This window comes from Lutra lutra, chromosome 3 (genome assembly GCF_902655055.1).
Source record: "Lutra lutra chromosome 3, mLutLut1.2, whole genome shotgun sequence".
Lineage (NCBI taxonomy): Eukaryota > Metazoa > Chordata > Mammalia > Carnivora > Mustelidae > Lutra > Lutra lutra.
In genome coordinates this window covers 188,824,999-188,838,246 of record NC_062280.1, presented here as the reverse complement: position 1 = coordinate 188,838,246, position 13,248 = coordinate 188,824,999, and positions in this window count along the sequence as shown.

Genomic DNA, 13,248 nt, shown 5'->3' with positions numbered 1-13,248 from the left:
TGGGCAGAGCACAGTCCTTAAGGGGGTACAAAGGCCTGGATAAAAGAGGAGTTCAGGGAAGATCTAAATGCTTGAATGAGTTTAGGACCCCAAGTCCAAGTACATCGTTCCCCAGAGTCCTGCAAAAACTTTAAGATGACATCCCTGGACCCACCACTAGCAGATCAGACAAACTCAGGGCAGCGTCAGAAGGTAAAAGTGCAGTGGAAACAGGTGAAGGGGCAGAGGTGGTCTTCAATGAGGGCTGTTCGAGGAAGGCATCATTTGACCTTTGGGGGGCAGCTCTTTCCTGTGCCCAGCTTGTTCAGGCAGGAGCCGGACGTTTGCCCCATGATGATGTTGTCACTGTGTTCTCCATGGATGGGAGGCTGGGCCAGGTCCCAGTTCCAGAAGGAAGTTGGGTGGCCCATCAGCAGACGCAGTGTTCCCCCACCTGAACACAAAACTCATCTTTAGATGCAAACCTTTTCTTGGCTTTCATGAGTAATTATCCCACAAGTCACAAATTCTCATGTTACAAACAACCCAAGGTCACTTACATGTAATCTATGTGTCAGGATCATTACTGGGGTGTTTCTTCTGACAGTCTCCCCCCACCCACATTCCACCAAGGTTGGCAGGACCTCTGTGCTCCCCCACCCCGCCTGTCCCACTACCCCTGCTCTCAGAGGAAGTTGGGGACTACCAGGCCAAAACCAAAACTATACAAAAGATGCTTTTCTTCCTGGCCTTATTTTCCTAAAACCAGAGCTCAGTAGAGAACTAGTCTTCTCTTTCTTTGAGGACAAATGAAGAGCAGCTGGAGGGATTTCTTCTAGCTTACGCGCTCCATCCCCTGCTGTCCCCACTGCACGTATGATGAGATTTAGTTGGGCCCAGGGTTCTTGGTCCCAAGGAGGCAAGGGCCTTCCAGATTAAAAAGACCCAGGTGGGCTTAGACAATGAGGACCACTGACTGGGCGCAAAACCCAGAAGAGTGGACTTTCCTGTTCTTGGCACCACATAGAGCTTCTGACTTCCCCTGAAAGTCTGGTAACAGAGGAGAGAGACTCAGTAACAACGAAAATTCAATTTGCCATTGTTGGGGTTGGAAGATTTAGTTTAATGTAAAGAAAACAACGAAATGGATATTTATTTTGCATTCCTAGAGTTTGTGAACTCAGCTTTACACCAGCTGCACTTATTAAGTGTGCTCTAGTTATAGTTGCTAGGGTTAGAAGTGACTGGAATGGACACAGGATTCTAAGTTGGGTGCTGTGCACAAGTCTGGCTAGCTGCCTTGAAGCTCTTGGCAACTTGGCGGGGCTTGGTCATCCTCGCGTAGCTGGGACTGCTCACGTTTGGGAAGAATGCTGCTTATCAGAGCTTTAACAGTACTGTCCTAAGTAGAGCATGGTCTTGGGTGGCTCTCATTCCTGCTGCATTTTACTAACTAATGTGAGTTTAGAATTATTGTTTTCAATTTAGTTTGTCATGGGTTCCATGATGACTAACTTCCACTCCAGTCATCATTTATCTTGATGCTCAGATGACCCAGATTTGACCACCAGGAACTCCTTCAAAGAGGTCCATCCATTCTTTCGATATCTCACTCTCTTATTTAATGGTACAAGATGTTCAGGGGTCATTTTGTACTTTTTCTGCCCCAGCTCTGGAGTCAGCCACTTCTCCAAAGAGTCCTGATTCCTTTTAGCGAGAATGGTAGGTAGAAACCAAGATCTGGGCTCTACGTGTGTTCATTTTCCTGGTGGGTCATTGCTTCAAGACCCTTCCAGCAGAGAGTTAAGAAATGTAATAGTTAATTAATTGAATTTATTATCATTTATTGTTAAATAGTTAATTAGTTGAATTTAAATAAATTTTAAAAAATGTATGTGTATGTGTTATGTGTATGCCTGTACCTATGTGTATACAGTAGGTCTGTATCCATGTAAAAGTGTAAGTCCGTATTGATACCTCTGGTTCCCAAAGCAACACCGTGGTCTTCCGTCTGTCCCTATTTATAATTTCCTTTTCCAAAAATGAGAAACCCAGCTCTCATCATCCTAAATATGTCCTATTCATTTGCTCAAGTCTTGAATACACAGAAAGTAATTTCAGTTACTAACCAATACTACTGTAAGAGGTAAATCTATTAGTTAGGGTTCAGTATTTCTTTAATAGTTTTTTTTAGGTAAAATTTATAAGTAGTGAAATGTATACATCTTAAATGTATAATCCATTGGTTTTGATGGATATAGAACTCCATGCAATCCAAACCTCTGTTGAGAGATAGACCATTTCTATCATTCTGGAAAGTTCTCTCATCCTCCTTGGCAATTAATCTCCATACCCCACCAGACACAACCACTGCTCTGATCCCGTAGCCATGGATCAGTTGTGTCTGTTCTCTGACTGCAAATAAGTCCATTCTTACAGTATGGACCCTTGGGTTCCCACCTTCTCTTGCTTAGTGTCATGTCTGTAGGAGTGGGCCACGTTGTTCCATGAATCTGGGCTCTGGGCTCTTGTCGCTGAGTAGGATTTCACTGTATAAGCACGCCACATTTTGGTTATGCACTCTCCTACTGATGGACCCACTTTTGGATTGTTTCCATTTTTTGGCTTTTGTGTATAAAGCTGCTCTGAGCATTCTTATTTTTTTGGTGGTTTTTGTTTGTTTTTTGAGATAGCATGAGCGGCAGGGGAAGGGCGGAGGGAGAGGGAGAAGGGAATCTCAGGCAGACTGCACCGAGTGTGGATCCCACAGCGGGACTCGATCCCATGATCCCAAGAACATGACCTGAGCCAAAATCAAGAGTTGGATGCTTAACCGACTGAGCCACCCAGGTGTTCTATCTATGAGCACTCTTATTTGAAAAGAGGGAAAAAATAGCAGTTGTGTGGGACATTTTTTTCGCTGCTGTTCCCTCCTCTCACTCCATCTATTTCCCCAGCAGCCGCTCTGAGCAGTTATGACTGGACGTCACCTCGCCTCAGCTGCCCTGCAAACATGGGACTTCCCCAGCATGCACTGTGGCATTCATGCGTGTGGGAGGGTGACACAGGTGGCAAAACCTTTCCCTTCTATCTGTGGGTAGACAGTTCTGAGGCATGTTCCACGTGGTTCCTCAGAAGGCTCAGTGGGACTGACCCCCAAGCGCCCACAGGGTGACGATCATTGCTCGGGCCCTTCCTCTCCCCGGCACGCTGCCCAGCCCCTCGTTCCTGCTCCCTGCATCAGACCCCAGCACACTGCTCATACACTAGCCCTTGGCTCTGGCTCTGCATTTGGGAGGAGTGCAGCCCAAGGCAGCCCCGATTCGGCGTGTTCTCTAGAACCATGCAGGTGAAGAGAAGAGGTGCAAACTAACAGCGTTCAACGGTAACTACTTGCGGTGCTCTCTGACTCAGAGATCGGCGAATTTCTTCTCTCTCTCTCTCATCAAGTGTAAGATGAGAGAGATGCATTTCAATTTCAGAAATGTCGAGACGTAAGAGATCACGTGTCTTCCATGCAAGCGTACGTAGCTGTCAGTCATTGCCCACGCGCCTGCCTCACTCACGCTTGTGACTTTCCAGGGCAGAGACAGAGTCTGATGGAAACACAAGAAGACACAGCAGGTGCTCAGCAAACATTTGTGACTAAGAGAAGGAGGGACAGCAAGGAAAAGGGAAACTGAAGTCAGTTTTGGAAGAACTCTGGGAGGCAGAGACTAAGTAAAAACCTGAAGAGGAGAGGAAATCAGATTGAACCCCCAGGAGCCTGAATGAATGAATAAATGAATGAGTGAATGAATGAATGAATGAGTGTGAGGAGAAGGACCAGGACTGAGAAGTAGCTGGGGAGGAGGGCTTGCCCTGAAGCTGCTCCTTCATTAGAAGGTGACACACGAGAGCCTAGTAGCCTCAGCAGGAAGTAATGCTATTGCCACCATCCCCTCCCCAGTATTTCAGAGAAAAATAGGCTCAAAGAGATTATTTTAATAAGCATGCTTCCTAAATTAGCTTATAGCAACTTTTCTGTCATTTTTCCCATTCTGCTTCTGTAATCCACGAAGAAAATTCTGTATCTCAATTCCGGGTGACACTACTTCCAAATAACATACTTGGATTTCATAGATTAAGACGATTACTGTGGATTAATAGAATAATGACTAGATCAGGAATCTTATGTTAATTAGGGACAGAGTCATTTACAAATATAAAGAAACGGGTATTAAGACATCCAGAGGGAGGGCCCAGTACATGGGGCTCAGTGTCTATTTGGGGAGTCTTGTTTGCTCCCCAAGTTGGGCCCCCGAGAAATTTGCAAATGCTTGTGTAAGAAATCAGAGAGGGCTTATAGCCATGGAGAGTGGGTTAGGAGAATGAGCAGCTCTCTCCCCGCTCTCCTCATTAAGGACATTAGAGCTGGATTTAGACCGGGTAGAAAAATAGTCTGGCATCCTCATTCCCTGTATAAGACAAGGGCAGGGAGTTCTGTTTATCCGGATGAAAGAAATCTTCACTGGAGACCATCATGATATGTTTAGCAGGTGAAGGCTGAGTTGTTTCTGTGGCTGATGTTTTAAGTGGAGGCTTAACTTTCTTAGCCCTTCCGGAGAACTACAGGTAATAGGCATTAGGCTCGTGTGCTCAGGTAGCAGATGAGCGGAGGACCAGCCAGATTTAATGGTCCTGGAGTCTCACCACGACTGATGTCCCAGCAGTGCAATGGGGAGCCACTCGGGGCTTTGAAGCAGAGGAGTGGTGTGATCCCACCTTTAACTGTATCTTTCCGTTGAAGATAAATCAAGGGACCACGGGTGGACGTGGGAAAACCAAGTGAGAGGCCATGGCAGTCATTCAAGGGAGAAGTGACGGTGTCTTGGAGCAGGGAAGGTATCATGGTGGTGGAAAAGAGGTATCCGATTCTGGATATATTTCGATGGGAGAGTGAGATGGATTTGCTGATAATCAGTAGGAGGGTGTGAGAATGAGAGTGAGGTCAAAGACGCCTCTGAGGTTTTTGACTTGAATGACTGGGAAAATGACACTGGCATTTACTGAGATGGGAAGGGCAGAGAGGAGCAAGTTTAGGAGTGTGTGGAGGCGGGCAGCAAAAGCTGTTTTAGACAAATTAAATTTGAGATGCCTGTTAGATGTTATAGATGTTCAGGAAGCATTTGGATATGGTCCAGACTCCAGAAAGAACTTTGTTGGAGGTAATACATTTAAGAGTCATCAATGCTGAATATTGATCTTACCAAAAATTACAATACAGCTATAACAGGAGGAAGGTGGGCAGAAAATGTATATGTGCACATAGGGGAATGGGGCATATGAGAAACAGAATCTTTATCTCATGTGGCAGGAACTCTGTGGTAGGTAGGTATGGGGAAAACCTCAAGAAATAACTGTATGAGCATCATAAGAAGCAATCATCCCTATTACTTCCCCTCAATATCTTTACATTTTTCTTATCTTTTTTAGGAGGGTATTTTTTTTTTTTTTAGATTTTATTCATTTATTTGAGACACAGAGTGAAAAAGAGAGAGAGAGAGAGCACGAGCAGGGGGAGAGGCAGAGAGCAGAGGGAGAAGCAGACACCCCACTAAACCTGATGCGGGGCTCAATCCCAGGACCCCTGGGCCATGACCTGAGCGCAAGGCAGACGCTGAACTGACTGAGCCACCCGGACACCCCACAGGAGGGGTATGTTTAGGAGTTTATTTTTATTTCTTTTAATTATTTTTTCATACCACATGGGGGCATTGAACCCACGTGCTTTTTTAAAAGTAATCTCTATACCCAATGTGGGACTTGAACTCACAACCCTGAGATCAGTGGGATGATCTACCGACTGAGCCAGCCAGGCACCCCCACTTTAGTTTCTATTTTAACAGCTTCCTCAAGATATGATACACCAACTATACAATTCATCCATTTAACATGTACAATTCAGGGATGCCTAGGTGGCTTAGCCAGTGAGGCATCGGCCGTTGACTTGGGTCATGATCTCACGGTCCTGAGATCGAGTCTTGCATCAGGCTCCCTGCTCGATGGGGAGCCTGCTTCTTTCTCTGCCCTTCCCCCTCTGCTCACTTATTCTCTTTCTTTCTCGAAAATAAATAGAAATACTTTAAAAAATAAGAAAATAAAATCTACAATTCAGTATGTTTGGGTATATTCACAGACTTGTGCAGCCATCGCTACAATCAATTTTAGAATTTTTTTATTATGCCAAAAAGAAACCCTGTACCCCTTAGATGTCAACTCTCTACCCCCCATCCTTCTCCCCAAGCCTAGGCAACCAATAACCTACTTTATGTCTCTATGGTCTGGCCTATTCTGAATGTTTCATGGAAGTGGGATCTTACCAGCAGCCTGGGTGGCTCAGTTGGTTAAGTGACTGCCTTCAGCTCAGGTCATGATCCTGGGGTCCTGGGACAGACCCCCGTGCTGGGCTCCCTGCTCAGGGGGGAGACTGCTTCTCCCTTTCCCTCTCTCCCTCTCCCCATTCATTCTTTCTCCCTCAAATAAATAAATAAAATCTTTAAAAATAGTAAGTGGAATTTTACAATATGTAGTTCATTTTGCTGGTTTGAGGTTTTTGACTCTCCTCTTCCTCTCTCCTAAGTTCTGTCTTTTCTTTTTTTTTTTCTTTTTTCTTTTTTTAAAAGATTTTATTTATTTGACAGACAGAGATCACAAGTAGGCAGAAAGGCAGGCAGAGAGAGAGGGGGAAGCAGGCTCCCTGCTGAGCAGAGAGCCTGATGTGGGGCTCCATCCCAGGACTGTGAGATCATGACCTGAGCCGAAGGCAGAGGCTTTAACCCACTGAGCCACCCAGGTGCCCCAAGTTCTGTCTTTTTAAGCACTCTGCACCCTGACCACCAACTTCGGGTTCTTTGGTCCCTACTTGGCAGAAGCCCCTGCCATCACTTCTGAATTCAGTTGTCCTTAGAAAATCTTGCCTTTGCTCTGTCCCTCTATGACAAGAAGACAACACTTCCCTACAACCCCGCCCATGACTGTCCTTCAGTGCTGGAAATGAGTCAGAAACGTTCTAGAGTACCTTGGACGGTGTCCACCTGCGAGCATGGCTGCCTGATGGAATCAGCCACTATCCTAGGCAGCCTAAATTAGAGTTTATCAGCAGTACCCCTTCACTGCACTGCAAATTATAAGGTGCAGAAAGCTTTTGAGGGGAATCTGCTTTGCAGTGAATGTTCTGGATTGGATTCCACAACCTTATGAAATATTTCTATCCCAAACTCCTCTTTTATACTTACACAGGTGAAAGGGATATTTTTTTCAATTGAATTTTTATAGACTCACCAATATTGCTTTTGCTTTTAAATCTCCTTGGGTTACCTGTGACAACAAAATGCTTTTCCACACTGGCATTTGTCCAGGGAATTGAAACAGACTGCTGCGCCTGTTTGTAACATGTGTGGGTCTATCAGAGAATGTTCTCTGGATTTGTTCAGGAAGGGGCCATCATGTCCAGAATACTGTCTTCCTTACAAAAAATAAGCAAATAAATGATAAAGAATTTTATTTTCCATACTTAAACAACATTCAGATTTTAATCCTGTTTATCCAAGGAGGTTTCTCTCAAGCTTTCAGAGCATAATTGATGGCAGTTTGCAAAAAAAAAAAAAAAAAAAGCACTTCTTCAATACTTGAGGGCTTTTTATATGCATTTATTATGTGAATTAACTACAGGAACTGAGAAATAGCCCCATTTACAATGCAAATATAACATTCATAGAAAAAAAAAGAGACAACATTAAATAAAACATTTCCTGATTAAAGATACTTTAAAAAAACAAAGCTGTCAAATATTTCTATGTTAAAAGAGATACAATAAATATGTAAATCAGACAAAGGACAACGGTATCGTGAATTACAGCAAATAAAAGGAGAAGCATACAGAATATATTTTATTCCAAGGAAAATAGGAGGCTATTGTAAGACTAAGTACGTGAGAGACATAGTTTGGTTTGCTGCATGCAGAATCCATCGGAAGGGGCCAAAGTAGGAGCAGGGAGGCTCGACGGAGAAATGAAGCCGGTTTGGAGAGACGCCTCTCAAGCTTCCAGGTACATGCCAATCACCGGGGTTCTTAGCAAACTCTTGACCATGTGCCACACGTGAGTGTGCGAGGTTCAGAGGAGGGCAGTAACAGCACTGATGGAGGACATGGATGGATCCCTGAGGAATTTAGAGGACAGGTTTAGGGGACTAGCTGATTAATCAGGAGAAGGAGACGAAAGGGTCAAGGATGGGTTCCACGTTTTTGAGTGAGAGGTTTTGTGTGGTCTGATTAGTTGGTGTTAACAACACAAGAGGCAGATCTTGACCTCAGAAAACATATAAATGAAGATGGGAGGATTTACAAGTCTTGCGCTCAAGAGAAAGGGCTAGAGATATAAATGTGGGAGTCAGCAGAATAATTAAATGGTATAATGGACCCAAAGGAGCAAAGAGGAATAAGAAGGAGGAGGCCTGGAGCTTCCAGTACTTAAAGGTTGGGGGGAAGTAGACTGAACCAGTTGGGAAGAGCAAGACGGAGAAACCTAGAAGGTGAGAGGAAACCAGGAGTGTGTGATGCAGATGCCAACAGAAGAAAAACGCTCAAGAAGGCAGCATAGTTAACCATGAAAAATAACATGAAAAAATAAAAGACAGTAAATTATCCATGCGCTACAAAAGTCTACCTAGGTCACTGGTGAATTTAGCACAGTTTCTGCAGAGTGGGGGATGGGGCTACCCCAGATTGGAGGGACTTGAGAGGGGAGAATAAATCAAGGAAAGAGGATAGACTTTGAAGAAGTTTGTGGAGGGAAAGAGATAGCTGGGATGGTAGCTGGGGAGTATGCAGTACACAGGGAAGCTTGTCTCTTATCTTTCAAAATAAAAAAGACAAAAGCGTGTTTTGCTGATGGAAAAGACTGGGTTTAAGACCAAAGATTCAGAAATGGGAGAGACTGAGAGGTAGCATAAGGGCCCTGAAAACAGAGGAGGGTTGGAGGAAATGGATTTAGATGCAAGGAAGGACATGTGCCATATTGTAGCCGAAGAGAGGACCAATGGTAATAGGCTTGCAGACATGGAGGTGAGATCTGAGACCTCTCTCTTCCCATAGTTCCTGTTCTTGGCCAAGCAGGAGAGAGGTCAGCTGCTAGGAGCAGATGGGCAGAAGTAGGGTGCTGGGTTGTGAGGCGGGCAGGAAAGATGACCACCTGGAGTAGCACAGGTGGTCTCCAGGGAGAGCTGAGGGCCTGTGGGAGAGAGGGGATCTACCTCTACAGCCGGTCTGCCCCCCAGTGCAATTTGCTGCAGGTGCTTGGCTTCCCAGGTAGGTGCACGCAACGAAGGTGGGCGTTTGAGGGTTGGCCATTCGCTAAGCGAATGTGGAAGAAAAGCCCAATGAGAAGTAGAGTTTGGTTTAAGCTAGTGAAAAGAATGTCCTATAGGCTATAGTGTCTGGCACCCAGTAGGTTTACAAGACTTGCACTCATTATCACAGGAGACAAGAGACAATTCCCAGCCTCCCTTGGCCCCCCACCCTCCTGCAAGACCACCCACACCTACCTTTTCCTCCCAAGATATTTGTACAGAATATTGAGCTGCTTTTGGAAGTAAGCGTGATATTTATTTTATATGGTTATGTGTTATAGTTACATGTTTATATGTAGTTATGGATAGTTTATGGAGTTACAGTTTTCCAGTTATTTTATGTGTTCCCACTTCATTATTATCGAGGTAAGAATGTAGAGTCTCAGAAATTAGGCTTTTTGTTCAGTTATTCAGTTTACTACTGGAATAATGTTCTGTGTAGCTAATTCTGAGTTTCAACAAATGATACCACTTAAGGAAAGTAATCATCGGATGAGCCACAGTATATAATTTATTATAATCATAATAAGTTTTAAAGATTCCTTATTGAGAAAATCATATTTTTCTAAATATAGTAGCACTTAAGGTCTTTTTTTTCCCCCCCTTTAAAGTGGCTTATTACTGTTACTAGTCTGTAAGGATTGCATTTAGTCTGCTAGCTGAAAATTAAAAGTTTCTGTGGAAGAGGTCCATTTTAATACAAAGGTCACATTAGGAATGAGTCGTGACAAAATCAAAAACATGTTTCAGGATAAGGAATTAGGAAGTTGGGCAAAACATTGTTCTTCTTTTAAGAATGTGTTTCTTCATCTGTAAAGGAAGGAAATGAGGAAATAGGACTCCCATTAGGGTCTATGACTGTACCATCCACAGGGTAGCCACTACCCACATGTGGTTCCTTAAATTTAAATTTAAATTCATTAAATAAAAATTCAGCTCCTTGGTCACACTTGGCACATTTCAAATGTTCAATAGCTATATGTGATTTTCCACTTACTCATAGTAGACAACATTTCTAGAATATATCTACATCTCACCAGGCCCAATGGATTGGGCAGCGGGGAGGACGTGAACTAAAGCAAGGTAGAGCTAGTGCGATGAAATAATCTCCAGGTAAGGGAGAGAAAATACATTCTAGACCCTTCTCACCTTCCTTCCTTCCCTGCCCTTCTTCCTTCCTCTCCCATATATTTTAGTAAGTGCCAAGACTTGAGTCGGCTATTGGGTATTCAAAGATAATTGAATCTGTCCATTTGATCAGGGAGAAAAGCAGAGGATGACAATACAATGTATTTGGTAAGAAATATGACAGAACAATCTTTGGGGTTTTCTGGAAATCCATGGGAAAAGTACCTAACCCTAGATGAAGAAGCAAAGGAAGGTTTTCCAGAGAGGGTGATATTTAAGGTGGGGGGGGAGACATATGTGAGTTAAAATGATTTCCAAGTGTGAATATTATGGTTTGCTATTAATTATGACCCTGTTAAAATGTCATAATGGAAAGGAAGAGCAATTCGAGAAAAATAAATAATGAATAGTTTTTGAAATAATTAGCATTACAAACCCTGTGATATGTAGACTTTGCAAAGTCACTGTCGAAATGTGAGAATAGTTCTTTTTATCCATTCTGAAGGTTACCTGCCTAACTCAGTCTTTTTAGTTGTTTCCTCCTTTGTATGAAAAGAACTGTGAGCTGATTCTGCTACTGTGGTCCTATAACCCTCCCCAAGGGTACCTCTCAAGATTTCTACCAATTCAGGGCTACCTGGGTGGCTCAGTGGGTTAAGCCTCTGCCCTTGGCTCAGGTCATGATCTCAGGATCCTGGGATGGAGCCCCGAGGGCTCTCTGCTCAGCAGGGAGCCTGCTTCCGAGACTCTCTCTGCCTGCCTCTCTGCCTACTTATCCCTCTTTGTCAAATAAATAAATAAAATCCTTAAAAAAAAAAAAAAGACTTCTACCATTTCAATAAATGTTGCTTCTCAAATCTCTTAGTTTCTCAGACCAAAATCTTTGGAGTTATTCTTGCTTCTTCTACCTTCCTTACACTTCACATCTCTTCCTTCAGATCCTGTTCACCTTTGCCTTCAAAATATATTCAGAATTCTGTCCGCTTTTCCTAGGCCCCGTGATACCTTTATGGTCCTCACCACCTTTACTTTGTGCCTAGAGAAAAGCAAGAGATTTCTTTCTTTCTTTTTTTTTTTAAATTTTACTTATTTGACAGAGATTACAAGTAGGCGGAGAGGAGGAGAAAGCAGGCTCCCTGCTGAGCAGAGAGTCCCATGCAGGGCTCGATCCCAGGACCCTGAGATCATGAACTGAGCCGAAGGCAGAGGCTTTAACCTACTGAGCCACCCAGGCGCCCCAAAGCAAGAGATTTCTCATGGTGTTTCTCTACAGTTGCTTTTCTACTATGAATTCTCCACTCAGCAGCCAGAGAAACCCATTTAAAATTTGGCGATCACATCATGCCTCTGTTCAAACCCTTCCAAGCTTCCCATTTTGGAAAGATAAAGTTGAAAGTCCTCATGATAAGCCACAAGCCCCTACATGATCTGCCCCAAGCTCCTTCATCCCTTCCTAGAATTGCTTAGGTTGGAAAACCACATGGATCATTCCCTCACTTCCTTCATGTGATTTTCCAAATATCCCTAAACACAGAGGTCTTCTTTGTCTGTCCGATCTAAAATGGCTCACGCTGGGGGCACTTGGCTCAGTCGGTAGAACATGCGACTCTTGATCTTGGGGTTGTGAGTTTGAGCTCCACAGTGGGTGTAGAGATGACTTAAAAATAGAATCTTTAAAATTGCTCACTGTGTACTACCAGCTCCACGATCATTCTTTATCCTTACTCTGCTTTGTTTTTTATCCATACTGTGTTTTGTCTTCAATACATTTATCACCACTTGATGTGTTATATATTTGTTTATTGGAATATAAACTCCACGAGAGCATAGATTTTGTTATGTTTACCGCAAAATCTCAGTCCCGTGATCAGAGTCTGACTGAGGCATGTGCAGTTCATAACTGTTAATGAGTGAATGGAATTCACGTTTCATCTATAATTATATGACCTCTGTAGACTGTGAGTTCCTAATGATATGATTACATATTATTTCCAGCCACCCGTCACCACTTGGAAGGTAAACTGACTATAAATAAAGTTCTTTAAATATACCTCCCTCATGTTGAATCTGTAGGATCATAGACCCAAAACAAATCTTAAAAGGTACTCTTGCCTAGAGCCATTCCTTTCAAAATAGAATAAGGATTAAGTGTTCATAATGGGTAATTTATGGATAATAACTTATTATAGTTAGTTTATGGATAATAATAATAACAACACTTAATCCTTACTCTATTTTGAAAGACTACCTGGGAAGAAGAATCCATTGTTTTCTCTGTTTAACAACTTTAGTTCCTGGAGATTTTTTCTTAAGCCAAATCTAAATCCCATTTGCTTTTATTTTAGGATTAGAAGAATTTTCATAAATAAAACCAGTCACTAATTGTCAATCATACCTCAATTTTAAACAACAGGTCTGTATTTTTTTTCTTCTTTTTCTCTCTTTTATTTATTTTTCATAGGGAATCCATAATCATTGTAGAAAAAAAACCAGAAAAAATCAAAGATAACCTATATAAATAGCCTCTTGTATTTACATGTGTGTATACACATATATAAATAAATATTTTATTGACATGTAACATACTTATAAAACTACACAAGTCAAATAGCATGGAGGACAAGGGGAGATGGAGAGGAGAAGGGAGTTGAGGGAAATTGGAAGGGGAGGTGAACCATGAGAGACTATGGACTCTGAAAAACGATCTGAGAATTTTGAAGGGGTGGGGGGTGGGAGGTTGGGGGCACCAGG